Source organism: Sminthopsis crassicaudata, chromosome 2, assembly GCF_048593235.1.
Source record: "Sminthopsis crassicaudata isolate SCR6 chromosome 2, ASM4859323v1, whole genome shotgun sequence".
In the NCBI taxonomy this organism is placed as follows: Eukaryota; Metazoa; Chordata; class Mammalia; order Dasyuromorphia; family Dasyuridae; genus Sminthopsis; species Sminthopsis crassicaudata.
In genome coordinates this window covers 55,963,056-55,982,142 of record NC_133618.1, presented here as the reverse complement: position 1 = coordinate 55,982,142, position 19,087 = coordinate 55,963,056, and the positions used below count along the sequence as shown (strand labels likewise).

Here is a 19,087-nt window from a genome sequence, read left to right as displayed (position 1 = left end):
TTTTGTCCCCAGTCATTTGTCTTTTAATCTCATCTTTATTTGGTTTGTAAAATAAATAAAAACCTCAACTTTAAGTAGTCAAAATTATCCATTTTATTCTATGACCCTCTCTTATTTGGTTCTAAGTTTTTCTCCTATTCATAGATCTGAAAGTTAATTTTTAAAAAATATTTCCCCTAATTTGTTTATGCAGGACCTTTTCTATCTAGGACACACACCATTTGGGAGGAAGAAGGCCCAGGCCAAAGCATGGGGGCCAACCCCTGGAAACTGGATGGAACCTAGAGGAAAAATCAGCAAAGATCACCAAAGAATCATAAGTCAAGTCAACAAGCAGCATGGATACAACCAGATAGTGTGATGGATAGAATACTGGGTCTAAAGTCAGGAAGAACAGAATTCAAAAATCCAATCTCAGATACTTACCTGGTGCCTCAATGTGCTTATAAAATGGGGATAATAAGAGCCACTTCCTTGTAGAGCTATTGTGAAAATCAAATGAAATCATATTTGTGAAACATTAAGCCCTTTACTTTAGTACTTGACACAGTGAAAACTATATAAATGTTAGCCACTTCTATGTGACAAACTGAGAAGTGATTTGAAGTAAGAGAAGCAGGAGAGTAGTGACAAAAACTTAATGAGATTGGACCTGTGTCCAACCATGTCAGATACTACAGGTCAAGAAGGACAAAGATTGAGGAAAAAAAAGGCCATTAGATCTAGTTATTAAGAAAGCATCAGTAGCTTTGGGGAAAGCAGTTTCAGGAGAATGATGGGCCTAGAAACCATATTACACAGTGTTTAAAAGACAGTGAGGAAAAATAGAAGTTGAGGCACTGAGATCATTATTGATCACAAAATAGAAAATTTTGCTTACATCAAATTAAAAAGCTTTTGTACAAACAAAACTAATGCAAACAAGATTAGAAGGGAAGTAACAAACTGGGAAAACATTTTTACAGTTAAAGGTTCTGATAAAGGCCTCATTTCCAAAACATATAGAGAATTGACTCTAATTTATAAGAATTCAAGCCATTCTCCAATTGATAAATGATCAAAGGATATGAATAGACAATTTTCAGATGATGAAATTGAAACTATTTCCACTGATATGAAAGTGTTCCAAATCACTACTGATCAGAGAAATGCAAATTAAGACAAGTCTGAGATACCACTATATACCTGTCAGACTAAGATGACAGGAAAAAATGATGAATGTTGGAGGGGATGTGGGAAAACTCATGCATTGTTGGTGGAATTGTGAAAGAATCCAACCATTCTGGAGAGCAAATTCGAATTATGCCCCAAAAGTTATCAAACTGTGCATATCCTTCGATCCAGCAGTGCTACTACTGGGCTTATATCCCAAAGAAATACTAAAGAATGGAAAGGGACCTATATGTGCCAAAATATTTGTGGCAGCCCTTTTTGTAGTGGCTGGATGTCCATCAATTGGAGAATGATTGGATAAATTATAGTATATAAATGTTATAGAATATTAATGTTCTGTAAGAAATAACCAGCAGGATGACTACAGAGAGGCTTGGATGCTGAGTGAAATGAACAGAACTAGGAGATCATTATACACTTCAACAACAATACTGTTATGAGGATGGAAGTGGATATTTTCAACAAAGAGAAGATCTAATTCAGTTCCAATTGATCAATGTTGTACAGAATCAGCTACATCCAGGACAAGAATACTGGGAAATGAATGTGGACTACTTGCATTTTTGTTTTTCTTCCCAGGTTATTTTTACCTTCTGAATCCAATTCTTCCTGTGCAACAAAAAATTCGCTTCTGCACACAATATATCGTATCCAGGATATACTATAACATAGCTAACATGTATAGGACTGCCTGCCATCTAAGGGAAGGGGTGAAGGGAAGGAGGGGAAAATTCAGAACAGAAGAGAGTGCAAGGGAGAATGTTGTAAAAAAAAATTACCCATGCATATGTACTATCAAGAAAAATGTTATAATTATAAAATTAATAAAATAAAAAATAAAAAGTACTATGCCCATTAAAGAATAACACCTAGAGTTACTCTTAATATCAAAATCACTACTGATTTAATACTAATTCATGCGAAGTTTATTTTTAAGAGAAACTGGAAAACATTCTATTGTTAGCAGTCAAGAAGATGCTTGATTAGTAAATACTTAGTAACTTCAAATATTACATTTAGAGCCAGCAGGGTGATAGTAGCCATGTAGTCCAATACACCTAGAGTTTAAATGACTTGCCCAAAACCACAGAGGGAAAAAGCAAAGCATGGATTTGACTGCAAATCTAAAGGTGTTCAAACTGTACCAAACTTGAAAAGTAAAAAGTTTTATATTTATGTAATAACATATATACACACAGTTATTATATTTTATACTGTGATACTGGCTAATCATTCTAAACAACTCACTGAATCCAGAGAAGTGCTTGGAAATCACCTCTAATACAATTTCCACATTCTTCAGATAAGGAAATCAGTACAAGAAGTTTGAGTTTTTGGCAAGCAGCTTATGGGACACTTTTTCCTGTGAGGACAGTTGAAATACCTAAGAAACAGAGCTAAGAGAAGCTCCAGTGTAAATGTAACTTTAAGGCAGAGAAGACTTCAGTAACATCATTTTAGCTTTAATAATGAAACCAGAAAAGTGGGGAGATTTGAGGGGAGGAGGAAGAGAGGAGATAATGTCCATAAAGGATTCTTTACTGTAGATAATTGGTTATAAGTAGATGAACGGAAGATCAGGAATGCACAGTCTTTTAGTGCCTAAGGCTCCCAAGAGGTTCTACTTACTGAATATGGAATATTCTTTGGAATGGAATCATTTCCTATGGAATATAATGAAACAAGAGCTTGGATATCTATTGACATGTTGAAAGATTTAAGTGGCATTCAAAAGTCTAAAGATAGAAGTCAGCCATTGAAGGTGGATTTTTAATTTCATCTAAAGAAAAATGTCTACAATTAGGGCTCTCCAAAAGTGGAATAGGCAGTTTCATGAGGTCCTACATTCTCCCCTCACTGGATGTCATCTTGCAGAAATTTTATGTCTGCTAGTCAGGAGCACTGTAAAAGAAAAGAGTCTGACTAGATGGCCTCTGAGGTCTATAAAATGGGTAACACTATTTAGGATAAGCTACAGCTCCAAGCACACAAGATAAAGCTAAGTGGATTCAATTCAATGTCCCAGGTATAGCACTAAGCACTGGGGATACAAAAAAAGGTAAAAGACAAAGTTTCTCTGCCTTCAAGAAACTCAGTTTGATGGGAGAAGAATATACACAAAAGAAAAGCTGAAAAATCAGGAGAAGGATGACTTAGCCAGCATATATGATGTTCCATATATCAAAGACAAGTAGTCATCAATGGAAAATGGAGAACTAAGAGAATACTGACAACCAGTTAAGAATATCTGAAACAAAATATTCTCTTTTCATTTATGCTCAAGTTTGAAAACTCTCTTTAGGAATTAAATTCAAACACAATTCATCACATTAAAGGATTTTAGTTTCTGTTTACGAAAGCCAAAGAAAGCTTACAAAATCTAAAAACAAGAAAATAAAGAAGGCCCACTAGACTAGGAACGAAGAGATCTCTAGACCTCTCTCGTTCTTTAATTCTTTAACTTCTCCAAATAAACAGAAAACAAACAAAAACCTTTTTGTGATGTTTTGTTCTCTAAATAGTAATCGTTCTCTGGGAGGAGATTTCTTGGGGAGCTTCTGGAGGCAGCCTTAGTTTCAGTTCAATTCAATAATCCCAAAATGCAGCCAGGAGTTAAAATCCAGATCCTTTATTGTGTCCTTCAAAATCCTGAATCTTTTCCTGGGCCAGATTAACTTTCTTAGAGGCCTATATCTCTCCTTGGTTCCAAATGTCTCCAGCCAGCACGAAGGTTGAAGTGGGAATGAATCTTCACTCTGAATCTCCCGAGAAGTTTTCCCAAAGTCCTCCTTGGTCCTGAGAGCTTCTTTTGCTTATATGGTGTACATTGAGTATACACCAATCATTTCATAATTAGGAAACCATTATTTGTTGTAGGATTAAATCAATGCTAAATTAGATTTAACCATTGTCTCCTCAATTCCACTCTACCTTGTTTCAAGTTCTGGTCCATAATATCTCCTTGTAGGATCAGATTAATCATACTGAATTAGATAAATTATTGTCTCTATTCATTCCAATGGCTTACCTCCTTGTAAGAATCCTAACAACTTTTTTTTCTATATAAATGTGGAGGATAATGATTTTACAAAATATTTAAGAAATATATTGCAGTGCAGCTAGATGGTGCAGTGGAGAGAACATTGGCCCTGAATTCAAATCTGGCCCCAGACACTTACTATGTCCTAGCTGTGTGACCTTGGACAAGTCCTTTAACCCCAATTACCTCAGCTAAAAAAAAAAAAAGTTTGAAAATACATCTTCCCAAATCACTATTGATCAGAGAAATGCAAATTAAGACAACTCTGAGGTATCATTACACACCTGTCAGATTGGCTAAGATGACAGGAACAAATAACGATGAATGTTGGAGGGGCTGTGGGAAAACTGGGATACTGATGCATTGTTGGTGGAGTTGTGAAAGAATCCAACCATTCTGGAGAGCAATCTGGAATTATGCCCAAAAAGTTATCAAAATGTGCATACCCTTTGACCCAGCCATACTACTACTGGGCTTATACCCCAAGGAACTACTAGAGAAGGGAAAGGGTCCTATATGTGCCAAAATGTTTGTGGCAGCCCTTTTCATAGTGGCTAGAAGCTGGAAGATGAATGGATGTCCATCAATTGGAGAATGGTTGGGTAAACTATGGTATATGAATGTTATGGAATATTATTGTTCTATAAGAAATGACCAACAGGAGAAATACAGAGAGGCTTGGAGAGACTTACATCAACTGATGCTGAGTGAAACGAGCAGAACCAGAAGATCATTATACACTTCAACAATGATACTGTACGAGGATGTATGCTGATGGAAGTGGATTTCTTCAACATAGAGAAGAACTAATCCAATTCCAATTGATTAATGATGGACAGAACCAGCTACATCCAGAAAAGGAACACTGGGAAATGAATGTAAACTGTTATTTTTACCTTCTGAATCCAATTCTTCCTGTGCAACAAAAAATTCGGTTCTACACACATATATTGTATCTAAATTATACTGTAATATATTTAACATATATAAGACTGCTTGCCATCTGGGGGAGGGGGTTGGGGGAGGAAGGGAAAAAATCTGAATAGAAGTAAGTGCAAGGGATAATGTTGTAAAAAATTACCCATGCATATGTACTGTCAAAAAATGTTATAATTATAAAATAAAAAAAAAAAAAAAAAAAAAAAAAAATAGGAAGACTTGGTTTCAACTTGAAAAAAAAAAAAAAAAGAAAATACATCTTCCAAAACATTCTTACAGTTAAAGGTTCTGATAACGGCCTCATTTCCAAAATATATAGAGAATTGACTCTAATTTAAAGAAATCAAGCCATTCTCCAATTGATAAATAGTCAAAGGATATGAACAATTTTCAGATGATGAAATTGAAACTATTTCTACTTATGTGAAAGGGTGTTTCAAATCACTATTGATCAGAGAAATGCAAATTAAGACAACTCTGAGATACCACTACACACCTGTCAGATTGGCTACAGATTGGCTAAGATAACAGGAAAGATAGTGAGGAATGTTGGAGGAGATGAGAGAAAACTGGGACACTGATGCTAGATACTTGTTAGTAGATTTGTGAATGGATCCAGCCATTCTGGAGAGCAAATTTGGAATTATGCCCAAAAAGTTAGCAAACTGTGCACACTCTTTGATCCAGTTGTGTTACTACTGGGCTTATATCCCAAAGAGATATTAAAGAAGGGAAAGGGACCCCTTGTCAATAAAAAGCTATTAAAAAAAATGCACCTCCCATTTGAAAACAAGAATCACTAAGAAATCTATGTTCCCCTAGCCCAAATGTAACCATTACTAGTCTGATCCTAGCAACTCCTTGTAAGATAAGGTCACAGAGGAAAAGGAATGAACCAGAATTTTTCAAGAATCACAAAAACACAATATATTAAGTCACATAAGTGACAGCATTGTACTAAAATATGCCACAGATGTTTACTACGACTGTAGGCTGCCTTAAGAACTAATTTCTTAAAGGGACAAAACAAACCAAGCCAAGCTGAATCAGCTATAAAGAGTTCCCTCTGAAATTATTTTACCATTACATTGACCACATGATATTTATTTATTTATTTACCTAAAGCTGGATCTATGTAATATAGGCCACTCAGGGGCCCAATACCAATACTGGTCAGCACAGAAACTGTAACCTACTCCATTTTCTAATCTGTGCTGGCACTCTTCTTCTTAGGCAGCTTGATGACTAATCTTCCAATTCCCAGGGCTTACTTTATTGGTGTCAGTTTGTGCTGACACAATCAGCTTTAACTCTTTTATAGGTCTAAACTTCCTAACTCAATTGACATGCCAGCCTCAAGGACTACAGGCATGCCCCACACCACACCCAAGAAGTCTTAACTTTTAAAGTAACAATCAAGCCTACTTAAAATAAATCTCTAATGTTCCAAAAGATAAAAGAAAAACCATAGACCATATCCATAAACTGACTTAACTTACCTCACAGACTTTTTTTTAATGTTCCTTGGACATTATGCCTTTTCTTCAGGCTAAGGTGCATATTGTCATATATGATATGATCTGAAAAAGGAAAAATCCAATTATTAAAATAATCTAATGAATATATTTGTTCTATTAATGGAGTATTATTGTTCCATAAAAAATGATAAACAAGCTGATTTTAGAAATGCCTGGAAAGATTTATATGAATTGATGCTAAGCGAAGGAGGCAGAACCAGAAATACATTGTACACACTAAGAGCAAGAATGTGTGATTGTTATTTTTACCTTAAGCTACCCCATTGTTGATATGTATCTTACATACACACACACACACACACACACACACACACACAATTTGTCATTTAAACAATTTGTCCATGTTGTTTCTTAAAACTGAGTTTTCATATTAGCTCTTATATGTTACATTTTTGGATTTGGTTAATAGAAAGTCCTGAAAATCTACAAGTTTGTTGAATGTCCAATTTTTTCATTTAGGATTACAGATCATTGGATATATTTTTGGCTGCAAGCTTAGTTCTTTTGGTTGTTGGTATATTTGATTCCAGGGCCCACAGTCTTTTGTTAAGCTGCTGATAAATCTTGTACAATTCTAATTGTACCTCCAGCATATTTGAATTTTTCCCCATCTTGCAAAATTGTTTCTTTGACCTGGGGGTTTCGAAATTTGGCAAAAGTATTCCAATGTTTTCCACACAGGATCTCTTTGAGGTGATAATTGGTGAATTTTTTCTATTTCTACTATTTCATGTTCTATGATTCCAGGACATTTTTCTTGGATTATTTCCTGCATTACTGTGTCATGGTTCTCTTTTTGGTCAGAATTTTTTAGCAGTCCAATTATTCTTATATTTTCTCTCTGTTCTCCAAATCTGTCATTTTTCTTGTTTCACATTCTGTGAATAAGTTTTTCTTAAATGTATCCACTACTATGTCCAGTGCTTTATACAGACTGAAAATCTACTAATTTCCTCCCAAAAAAGGAAAAAAACCCAATGTCATTAAATGAATTTAACAAACCAAATCCTCAAGCGCTGCATTCCCAATATTCAAAAACTCATGATCTACTGAATCATGAAAAAAGGAATTTGAGAATCAATGCTATTAATAAAAATCTGGATGGGAACAAAATGTAAAAAACAAAGATATAAATCCAACAATCCATCCCTGCCCTCAAGAAACTTACATTTTGTATCATTAGATAACATATATATATATATATATATATATATATATATATATATATATATATATATATATATATATATATATATATACACATATATATACATATATATATAAATAAATAAATAAAGATTATACATACACATATATACAAATAATTGTATATTCATAGGGGAATATATACTTTGCATATATGAAATACATATTACAATATGAAGATGTGTATGCATGCATGCATGCACACACACACACACACACACACACACACATCATCTGACTGAACAGTAAAGTGATTTATCCTGAATTTCACTGTTGCTTTTACAACTTAAGTACTGACTCTGACCCCATACTGTTTGACTCTGGCAATTCTTTAGGAGTGCTAAAGAGATGGTAACAAACTACAATGGGAGAGGGCATTTCCTTATCCAGGAGTTCCCAATATCAATGAAATCACAGGTCCAACATTAATTCCTATACTTTAAAAATATCTTCTTTAAAAAGTCATCTGATATTCAAGGACAACTAACATTGAGGCAAATTTACTTTCACTGTTTGACTTTCTTAACTAAATTTCTACTTACTGAGTTTCTATAGATAGCAGAGGCTTAGGAGTGGTTAAAAGAATTTTTAAAAGGGCTTGCTTGACAAGAATGAGACATTGGTTTACCTGGATCAATAAGGAAAGTAGTGTAGAACAGAAAGCACTCTGGATTTGGAATGGGAGTGGAGTTCTAGCTCATGCTACCTTTTTTCCCCTTGGTTTCCTCGCATGTAAAATGAGAGAGTAAATTACCTCTAAATACCCTTTAACTGAAATGATGATCACATGAAGCACCTACCTCTACTTCTTTTGACTGAGAGAGAGTTCTAGGATCCACAAGGGATATCCCATAACTGGGTTTTCAGCTCAAGAAAAATGCTACTGGAGAGCAATTTTTTCAGAGTAGGTGTGAGAACATTGGCACAGGATTCTCTTTAAATCAAAGCTTTATTTCACCAAAGCAGGCAGGCCAAGCAGCATAAGTAACTAATTGGCAATTAAGATCAGGGGGAAGAAAACTTTTATACCAAAATTTTGGTGCTAAGCCATGTTAGGAATAGTAAAGCTGCTAAAAACAATCTTTTTCAGACAGCTTAGCCACAGAGTCTGTTAAAAGCAGAGTTAATCAAAAGACCAACTAGATTACCTGGGTTCAAGGAACAGTTTACAGTAAGTATTCCTTCTATGGGTTCAGCAAGTCCAAACATACTTATGTTCAACTTGGTTATCTGAGTTCAAGGAATAGTTTACAAGACAGAAATTCTTTATGTGGGCCAAGCAAGTCTAAACATATTCATATTAGTGATTTTAGACGATGTTTCATTTTGCAATTTTCATAAGCTAGCTTAGCACCCAGAGTTAGGGTCCAACACATTCTCTACACTTTTTATAGACATACTCAAGTATGGCAATGTCCTCCTCGTTCTGTAGCATCAATAAGTGAACTTTAATAGTCCAGATATAGTCTGATCATCAGAAAATAATCAGGCTCTTCCATTTGTCTGTAATCCTGATGCAGTACTGAGTGTATAGCAGGGTTCAACTCCTATATCTTACAAAGACCTTGGAGAACAAGAACTTTAAAGAGTATTTTGTACTTCTTTGCATACCCTAGCCTGGGATACAGAATAGATACTTAATACATTTTTAATGAATTGAAAAAAAAAGCTACTTTTTCTACCCATTCACAAATGTTAGTCTATAAACATTTTTCACTCTTGGAAAAGTCTAGTAGAGTAAATGGCGTCCTTTTTCAATTCATTAAAAGACTAATATAATCATTGCAGGTATCATCTCCACCCCCACCCCCAATCAGAAGTATGTTTTAACCACTTTATGAACTGCTGGTGACCTAAACATGAACAAAAGTTCTGGTGATAGTTGAGCCTCTTTAAATTAAATAAATTTGGATTGATTCTAAGAAAACAATTACTAACCTTACCCCACCTGAAACATTTCCAGCTTAGTAGAATTTGGCAGATCTTAGGATAAGCTAGCATAGCCTTAAAATACCTAGTCACTGCCATGCCAAAATAAGACATTGTTTAACCCTACTCTCAAGAAGCTCAATTAATGGGGAAGTAATATAAGAATACATATGACTACAAACAAGATACATATTGGACAAACTGGAGATAAGCAACAGAAGGAAGGCACTAGCATTAAAGAGGACAATGGTTTTTTGTTAAAAGTGGGTTTTAACTGGGACTTGAAGAAAGCCAGGAGACAAAGATGAAGAGGGAGAATTTCAGCCATGGGAGACAGTCCAAGTCCAGATGCTGCATTTTCATTGGCTATGTTGTGAGAACAGCAAAGACAAAGACACTACATTATAGGAAACATTGAGGGGAGGAGTAAAGTTTAAGGCATCTGCACAAAGATCAGGTTATGAAGGGGTTTGACCAACAGAGGGGCAAGCAGAGAGGCTGGAAATGAAAGGGAACTGCTGATGTTTAAAGAGGAGGAAGGAAGGAAGTAGCCAGGCTGTGTTTTATGAAGATTAACAAATAAGTGGAGGCTAGACTGGTAAAGAGACTTAAGGCAGACCAATGCAATAGTTCAGGCATGAAGTAATAAAGGCCTGGAAGAGAGTGGTGGCAGTATCAGGAGAGAAGAGGGAACAAAACTGGATAAGAAAAGTGAAAAAGACTGAAAACTCAAGGACAGCTAAGCTACAAGCTTAGGCGACTGGGAAGATGAGGATAGCATCCTGGATAGTAATGGTTATTGTCATCCTTTGTTCTTGAACAGGACCAAAATGACATCACTGCGCTAGAGTTGAGTTACAGTATGTCTGCAGCAGATCAGACCAATACGAGCTCAAAACACACTGCCCATAGGTCGGGCACATAGAGTCCCTTATGAACATCGGGATTGAAGTCTCTAACTTTGCACATTTTGTGTTGTTTTTTTTTTTTTTTTCCTGAGCTATTTCAATTCTGTTTTGCTCATAGAGCACAGCACCTTCTCCAGTGAGGGCATGCCATGCTGGGTAGTCATGTGCCAGTGTCATACAATTAATTCTTAAGTTAAGGGAAACCTTGGGAGTGTCTTTGTATAAATTTTTCTGAAATGCCCAGAGTCACACAGCTAGTAAGTGTCTGAGGCCAAATTTTTGAACTCAGGTCCTCCTGACTTCAGCAGGACTGATTGCTCTATCCATTCTATTCACCTAGCTGCCCTTAGGAAAGTTTGGAAGGAAGGAGAGTTTTGGAGAGGGGAAAGAGAATTAAGTTCAGTGTTCAGTTTTAGACATGTTAATATCTTAATTCTCTCTTAGTGACCCAGTCAGGTCTCAGAGATCATTAAAAAAAAGAAAAAAAAGATAAAAATAAGTCTGCACATTTGCAATGATAGAGGCAGTTTCCTCAAGACAATGAATAAATACAGGTATTTCTCCTATATGCATTCTACTTAATCAAAATTCCCATCACATACATTGTTCTCCCTTCTACAGAAACAGTGGAAGGGCAATATTAATTATTAATTCCATATGTCTTACAGTAATCTGACATCTCTTTCAAAAGTTAGGGAATTATCTTGGAATTACAACTTTTTTTATTTTTTAAATACAGAGTTTTTGTAATAGGACAAACACCTCTAGTAGAGCAAAGTACAAACTGGGCAAAGATAAGTGCCTCTACAGCATATATAAGAATTGCATATATTTTATTCTAGTTATTTCCCCAAAATTATGTAAATGAATGTAAAAACAAGACAAATAATGTGAAATCTTTTAAGATGCTTTAGTAATAATTTTTCATTCTAATATAAATACAATATTATGTAACCCTGATGCCTAGTTTGGCTTGTTAAAACATGACCTATGGCCAAACAATGAGGCTGCAAGTCAGGAACCCAGTCTAGAACTGGATATCTACTTTTAACTGTGACTTCAGCCTAAGTTATTTAGGCTCACCCACATCTTCTTTTGGCAGCGAACAAGAGGATGAAAAATAATACTAAAACAAATTAGGTAAAAGTGCTCCAGGCTCTTCTGAAACAATGGTGCTATACAAACCCAAGATATAAGTAATAGTTTATTATTACTATTACATATGCCAAAGTGGCTGCCCTGGATTTTGGTATATAGCACCTGCAATGTGTTACACCAAGTAGGCACTAAATTCCATTAGACAAGTATTTTAAAAGCACTTGTTATGACAGGCTCTATTTTAAAGACTGGGATGTGAGCTAAATGAAAGCTTGGATTAAAGTATGGTCCTCACCATTTACTTGTCCACTGACTACCTCTTATGAAAAAAAAAATTGCTGGGCCTTTTTACTGCCTCAGGAAGGAGTTAACTATGGATCAAGCAATCAAATATTTCTGAGTGCAGCACTGTATTAGGCACACAGCAACAGAAAGACAACAATGAAATCATCTTGAAACTATCTTGTTATCTTCAAGGAGTTTTAGCACTCTATTAAGGAAAGAGGCAATACTCATATCTTATAAGTAACAACAAAATTATAAGGCAAAATGACAAGTTTGGGAAAGGTACTAAGTAACTGAGAAAATCAAGAAAGGACTCAGAAGTTGGTATCTGAGGCAAGTTAGGAAACTAGAGTTTACAAGGATATAACTTAGATAATCAACTAAAGTGCAGATGTAGCAATTATGTTCTTTAAACATTCTTTCTGTTAATTTGCAATCATGAAATATTTAGTTTGTTCTTTAAAAGCTTAGCAATTATCCACTGAACACAAAACCCACTATTTTCCTCTCCAATTACAGAATCTAAAGAATATTCAAAAGGGAAGTACAATATTAATTTATCATGCCAACTACAGTCAACCCTCAATTTTATACTAACATTATCCACAATCTATATTATAAATATCAAAATATGGCTTTCTACTTCAAGAAAGATCTTTTCAATCAAAATACTTCATTGTCTTGGAATCCCCTTAGAGAAATTGTAAAGCAAGGAGATGGCAAGTTTAGCAAGATTGAGAAGACACTTATATTTTGAATGAGAATAAGAGGAAATTTTTCACATATAATGTTCACATGCCCCATTTAGTTCTTAAAATTCGAAGCACAATTAAAATCAATCATACAAGAAAAGTCGCTACAAAGGTCAGCCCAGTAAATGAATCCAAAAGAATCTTAAATTCCACATTTGCACATCCAGGAGCCAGAAATCTCTCCCCAAGTACCAGGTCCTAAGAAAATAAAACTAGACTTCTTCAGATCTTCCAAAGGTTTCTTTATTTTGCTTGAAGTGAATTTACAGAGAAACACACCCACCCATATTTAAATAAGTAGCAAAGGATTTCAAATACAAATGTACTAAATTCTCAACCATATCCATGCAAATGGAGATAGCAAATGCCAGAGAATAAATGTTCACAGTATCTGGTTTCAAAAGGTAACTTTAATTTAGATCTAAGAGTTTCTAATCCTGTGAAAACTTCAACAAAAATAATACTACAAAAGTCTGATGGGAGAAACTGGTTCATTTCTCCCTTTATGTACCTTCAAATTGATACAAAGGAGATAAAGCAAAGCTGCACCCTCTCTAAATTTATTCAGTAACTACTGAAAGATATTAACTAATCATAACAACTATAGAGTGCTTATTCCATGGATCAAGGATGATTGTATATAAAACAGTATTAAAAACAAAACAAAACAAAAAACTAAGTATCAAGGAAACCGAAGTCCAGAAAATAGAGCCATAGAACAACAAAAACAAAAACAAAAAAACATCATAGAGGGAGAATGTAGTTATAATTATACAACATTCATGTGGTACTGTTACTTCCAAAATAATAAGGTCTCTAGCACACTGTATAGAACTTCTACCTCCCTTATTACTCCAGATAATAATGGATTACCCTAGTAATTTAACTACCCTTCTAATTACTTCCAACATACTTGCATGTGTTGTTAGTCCAATTAAAAATTAAGCTTGTTGATAGACTTTTTTTTTTTTTGTCCCTGTATCCCCATAACCTGACCTGTTGGCACAATGACTTTCTCATTGTAGGTACTCAATAGATGTTTAATGATTTGAATGAAGAAAGGATAGATTTTCATCTAGAGGAGTGTAAAAGAATTCCATAATGATAACACAAATTATCAAATTGATTATCTATGCCAAGCCATCTTGGCATATAAAACATATATAAAATATAAAATTATACATGAAATAGTCAATACACAGAAATACATCAAAGTACCATGTGACTAGTATAAAGTTAAGTGCTTATACAAGGAGCAAAAATGAAGAATTCAGTTTTTCCATAGGTAGTTTGGTACCAAGAAACCACTCAGAGAGGATGATAACTGAGCTGGATTCTGAATTGAGCTCAAGACTGAATCATTTACACAGAGAGAAAAGAATGAGGAAAAATAAGAGTATAAAAATATGTCCAAAGACAAGGAGTATTCCAAGTTAACTGAACTATTGAGTTCATTTGGGAGAAGTGGGAAATAAGGTTAGGAAAAAATGCATAGTAGCCTTTTGAAAACGAAAAACCTAGGTGCTAGTTCTGCCTGTATCACTAACTTTGAGTGTGTCTGATGTTCCATTCCTTTATCTGTAAAAATAAGGATTTTACCTCATTTTTTATATGGCATTTTACTTGTTCTTGTGAATTTCACAGGGTTACTGGGATCACTAGAAGAGAATCTAAAGGTCATCTAGTTCAACTTGCTTCTTTTACAAATGAGGAAACAGGTCATAGGAGGTTAAAAGATTAGCCCAAAGTCAAGAGGTAACAAAAGTGGTAAAGCTGAAATATGAACCTCTATTCTCTGACTACAATATTCCTTTCACTTCCCCCTTAAAATAAGGTACAGTAGACTGCTTAAGTATTGTATTTACTGGAATCAATTAAGACTTTACAGACATTCATATACATGATTGCAATTTTTTTTTAAATAGCTACAATTTGAACACTGCAAACTTAAAAAAACAAAAACAAAAAAGAGAACATGTTCTACTTTCATTAACATTTCATTAATTTCCATTAACATTCATTAACATTCTAAATTACAGAAAAACAAAATATATTTTTAAAAGGCTTTCCCTGGTATCTTTTAATTTTAAGGGGAAAATGGCATTCAGGTATGAAATGGTCTTTTAAATTACCACACTGGCTTCCAATTTTATTCTGCTTTGAAATTTGTCTTAAGATCACTTTTTAGTTGATTATTAGAAATCACTTAATCAAATAAATTCTAGAAACTGAAAAACAAACTTCCCCGTTTTCAGGGAAATTATTAATAAGAACAATAATAGTGATAAACAGAAGTAGCATGGTGTGGTGCAGAGGTTAAATGTGGCCCCAATCTACATGCAGCCCATTACACAGTGCAGCCTAAACCAGATTAAAACTGGGAAATATTTAACAAAATATGCAAAAATATAACAACAGTTATTTTAAAACTAAATTAATATGGGACCTACAGGAATCCTCAAGTACAAATTAGTGGCTTCCTCTTCTATTTGACATTCTTGTTATAGTGGGTCTCTAACAACCACATGAACCTGACCAATCCCTTAAATTCTTTGTTCTCTTTCTCTGAGACTCTAAATTGCAAAGAATCTGACAATATAAATTAGTAGAGACTTTCCTAAATCCAGGAGTTTCCTATATCAATATAATCACAGACTCAGTCTTTATCCCTAAAAACAGCTAACATTTTCATATCATTTTAAGGTTACAAAGAACTTTTTATGCACTATTGCATTTCTCACAATAACCCTTAGGGTTGGTGTTACCATTATTATCCCCATTTTATAGATGAAATATTACGAATGAACTTTCAATCACAATATTAGAAGGAGTATCAATGGCCATCAGATCTAAACAAAAAAGAATTTCTTCCTATAATATACTAGATATTTGCTTTCAGCCTTTGAAAAAGAATCCATCATCTCCCAAAGGATGCCATTCCACTTTGAAATATCCTTTGGGAAGCTTTTCCTTCCTACACCAATCCTCTCTGCATATACAAGACCAAATGTAGTTCTGCAGAGTTGATGTTTTCAAATATTTAAAAGCTAACATGTCCCCATTAAATCTTCTTTTCTCTACACAGAACACATTGCCAGCTCCTTCAAGTGAGCCTCATCTGGCAAGATTGCAGGGCCCTTTGCTGTTCTTCACTACTCTTGATGCTCTTCAGTTTATCAATGTCAGATCAAACATTTTGCAACTAAATGCAATAAGACTAAGAAAAAATACAAAGAGACTTACATCTCCCTACTTTTTGGATACTATGTATCTCATAACTTGGCATAACACACTGTTAAGTTTTACTGAGTCAGAAATAAATTAAAACTCCAAGATCTTTCAGGTTTAGTGAAGTTGATTTTTTAATCCTTACATTTTACCTTTATCTCTATTAAGTTTCACTTTACTAGACTCATTCCCAATATTCAGCCATTTATAATGTTAACTATGCTTCTAGAATTTTCTATTGTAAGTTGCTAGGTGCAGTAGATAGAGCACCAGCCCTGAAGTCAGGAGGACCCGAGTTCAAATCTGAACTTTCTAGCTGTGTGACCCTGGGCAAGTCACTTAACCCAATTGCCTACACACACACACACACACACACACACACACACACACACACACAATAATAATAATAATATCATACAAGGATTACTAAATCTTGATCAGGTAATGTGGTATGCACCTAATTGGGGAGTCAGTCATTTTATTTTAGTTCAAGTTCTATCACTTCCACAAAATAAATTACTTTGATGACCGCTGTAATATGAGGGATTATCTACTAGAACTTTATAGTTATAAAATATTATGATTCTCTTACTATGCATCTTTAGAAGAATGTCTACAACAACTATAAGCAAAGAGTTATAATAATCAAAAAATTTCAGCATACTAAAGCTTGTTGAAAATTAAAAATTGAAATGAATTCTGATTAAATGAATTCTAACCTAAAATGGGAAATTACAAACATCAGCAATTTCTTATTCTCCATTTAACAATATATTTATTTAATTGTTTTTATTCCAGGTCTCTCCTATGGCTCCACATAAGGCAGGAAGAACCCTCAATTATTCTGCAGAGTTCCTACTAGAGAAAGGGGTAATGTTCAGGGTCTTAGAAGCAGCAATAGCACCTTTAAGGGGGTAAAAAGAGTCCTGACTACAGGGAAAGAACAGACTAAACCTGATTTCCCAGTCATAGAATGTTAGAGCTGAAAAATATTTAAAAAATCATCTAATTCAAGCCCTTCACCTTACAGATGAGGAAAACTAGGACTTACATACAGGAAAGCTTTACCCAAGGTCAAAAAAGGGTACTAAAAAACTGCAGAGGTTGTGGGAAAAGATGAAATGTCAATAAGGATGTGATTGCTGCCCTTTTTACATACACACAACATTATCTCACAGTATCCCGTATCAAGTCCCACCCCTGATTTTTTCCTATCTCTTAGACCTCAGGCAAGTCTCAGCCTTGCATTTGTAAAGGAGAGGGACTGAATCTTAGCTCTACAGATCTTAACTACTCCCGGTACTATTCACAGGGACAGAGTCTAGGGCAGCTCAGGGCCTTAGAGAAAGTACAAAAAGTGAGGGTTTGAGAGGGAGGATCATTCATCACCTGGGGGAAGAGTCCCAGGGAAGGCTCCAGAAATCTGAATTTTTACTAATATTTTTAACTACCTTACTACAATTAATAGGAAAAAAATGCTATTATTTCCTATGGAAGGAATAAAGTGAAACATTTTACTTATTAAACCTAATGTAGCAAAAAGACCTGAGTAAGAATCAATCCCAACTTGAATTAATTACTTACAAGATCTTGCTGATCTTGGATCCTTCTAAACTTTTCTACCAATCAAATGACAAAGGTTTGACTGCAGCATTACTCTGGGATAACTAGAGTTAAATAACTGATTTCCTTTTTTTTTTTTTTTTTTGCTTTAAAAAATACTTATTCCAAGAAGGTTCTACAAGGTTCCACTAGACTGACCAAGGGATCTGAAAACACATAACAAGGTTAAGAATCCCTTCCTAACCGGTCCTTTATTAAATTCAGTAAAAAAAAAAAAAAAAATGCACAGCAGAGAAACGTAAAAAACGGTGTCTCTGTGAGGGAGAAAGAAATCAGTGGCAGATGAGAGAAAAAATGGGATTTGGCAACTGGTGCAACCCGAGTGCAGGGAGTAGTCTCAAAAATAAAAAGAATGGGGGGAGGGGGGAATTACACATGGGAAAGTGGCGGATTAGAGAAAATCGAGAAGGGCTCCGGGCACTGAGACGTTTCAATCTGGGAGGCCAAACCGAGAAAAGTAAAGTGAGAAGGGAGGGGGAGGGGAGAGAAGGAAGGAGAGGAAGGGAAAGGGGGAGGGGAGGGAGGAAGGGAAAGAAAGAGAGGGGGGAGGGGAAGATGAAAATGGGTCTTCTAGGGGTCTTTTCTCAGAATTAAGTTTTCAAAAGCACAGAATTAAATGGGAAGATTCGGGCGGAAAAAAGGGGGGATGACAGAGAAGGGAGTGAGAGATATGGAAGAGAGAAGAGGGAGGTAAGGAAGAGAGGGAGAAAGGGAGGAGAGGACGGAGAGGGAGGGGAAAGGGAGGAGGAGAGGGCGGGGAGACTCGGGCCGCCGCGCTCTCTCACTCACCCGGGTCCCCGGGCCGGGCTGGGCGGGAGCCCCGGGGGTCCGCCCGGCGCGGCGGCTCCTCCTGGCTGGCGGGCGACGGCGGCGGCAGCCGGGGCGGGCGGGCGCACATCATGCGGCTGAGCTCATGACCCGGCCGCAGGCGCCGGGAGGAGGAGGCCGGGCCACCGCCGCACGCTGGCTCCCTCGGGCCGGGCTCGCTGCGGCTCGTCAGCGGAACCTCCCACAGCAGCGGCCGGCGCCTCACAGGCGACCCCGCCGCGCAGGGCTCGCCTAGCCGAGCGCAGCCCCCGGAAGTAATCTCGCGGAGGCACGGCGCATGTGCGGAGGTCGGGGCGGCCGTTATCCGACTTCCGCCACAGGCGGGGAGGGGTGCGGCCCTGGGGAATGAGAGGCATAAAGCGGGTGGGGCAAGAAGGTGGGATTGGAGATCAGCTCGGGGGGCGGAGAAAACCCGTTAGCCAATCGCAGGATTTTCCTAGATGTTTCCGCCTAGAGATAAAACTCCTCGGTGGTTTGGGAGAGTCGGAGAGGGACTATGGTGGCCACCCCACCTACACTCCGCTGTTTAGTGGCGGTTCC

General features: G+C 36.2%; 1 protein-coding gene across 1 annotated transcript in view; it reads right to left on the bottom strand.

The window, feature by feature from the left end:
- Nucleotides 1-18,790, bottom strand: part of ZDHHC7 (zDHHC palmitoyltransferase 7) — a 37,909-nt gene extending 19,119 nt beyond the window's left edge. Inside the window, exons 1-2 of the mRNA XM_074286316.1 lie at nucleotides 18,509-18,790; nucleotides 6,652-6,732 (exon numbers count right to left, since the gene is read on the bottom strand). The gene's annotated coding sequence lies outside the window, so the exon portion shown is untranslated. The remainder of the gene's footprint in view (nucleotides 1-6,651; nucleotides 6,733-18,508) is intronic.
- Between the last annotated feature and the right edge of the window lie 297 nt (nucleotides 18,791-19,087).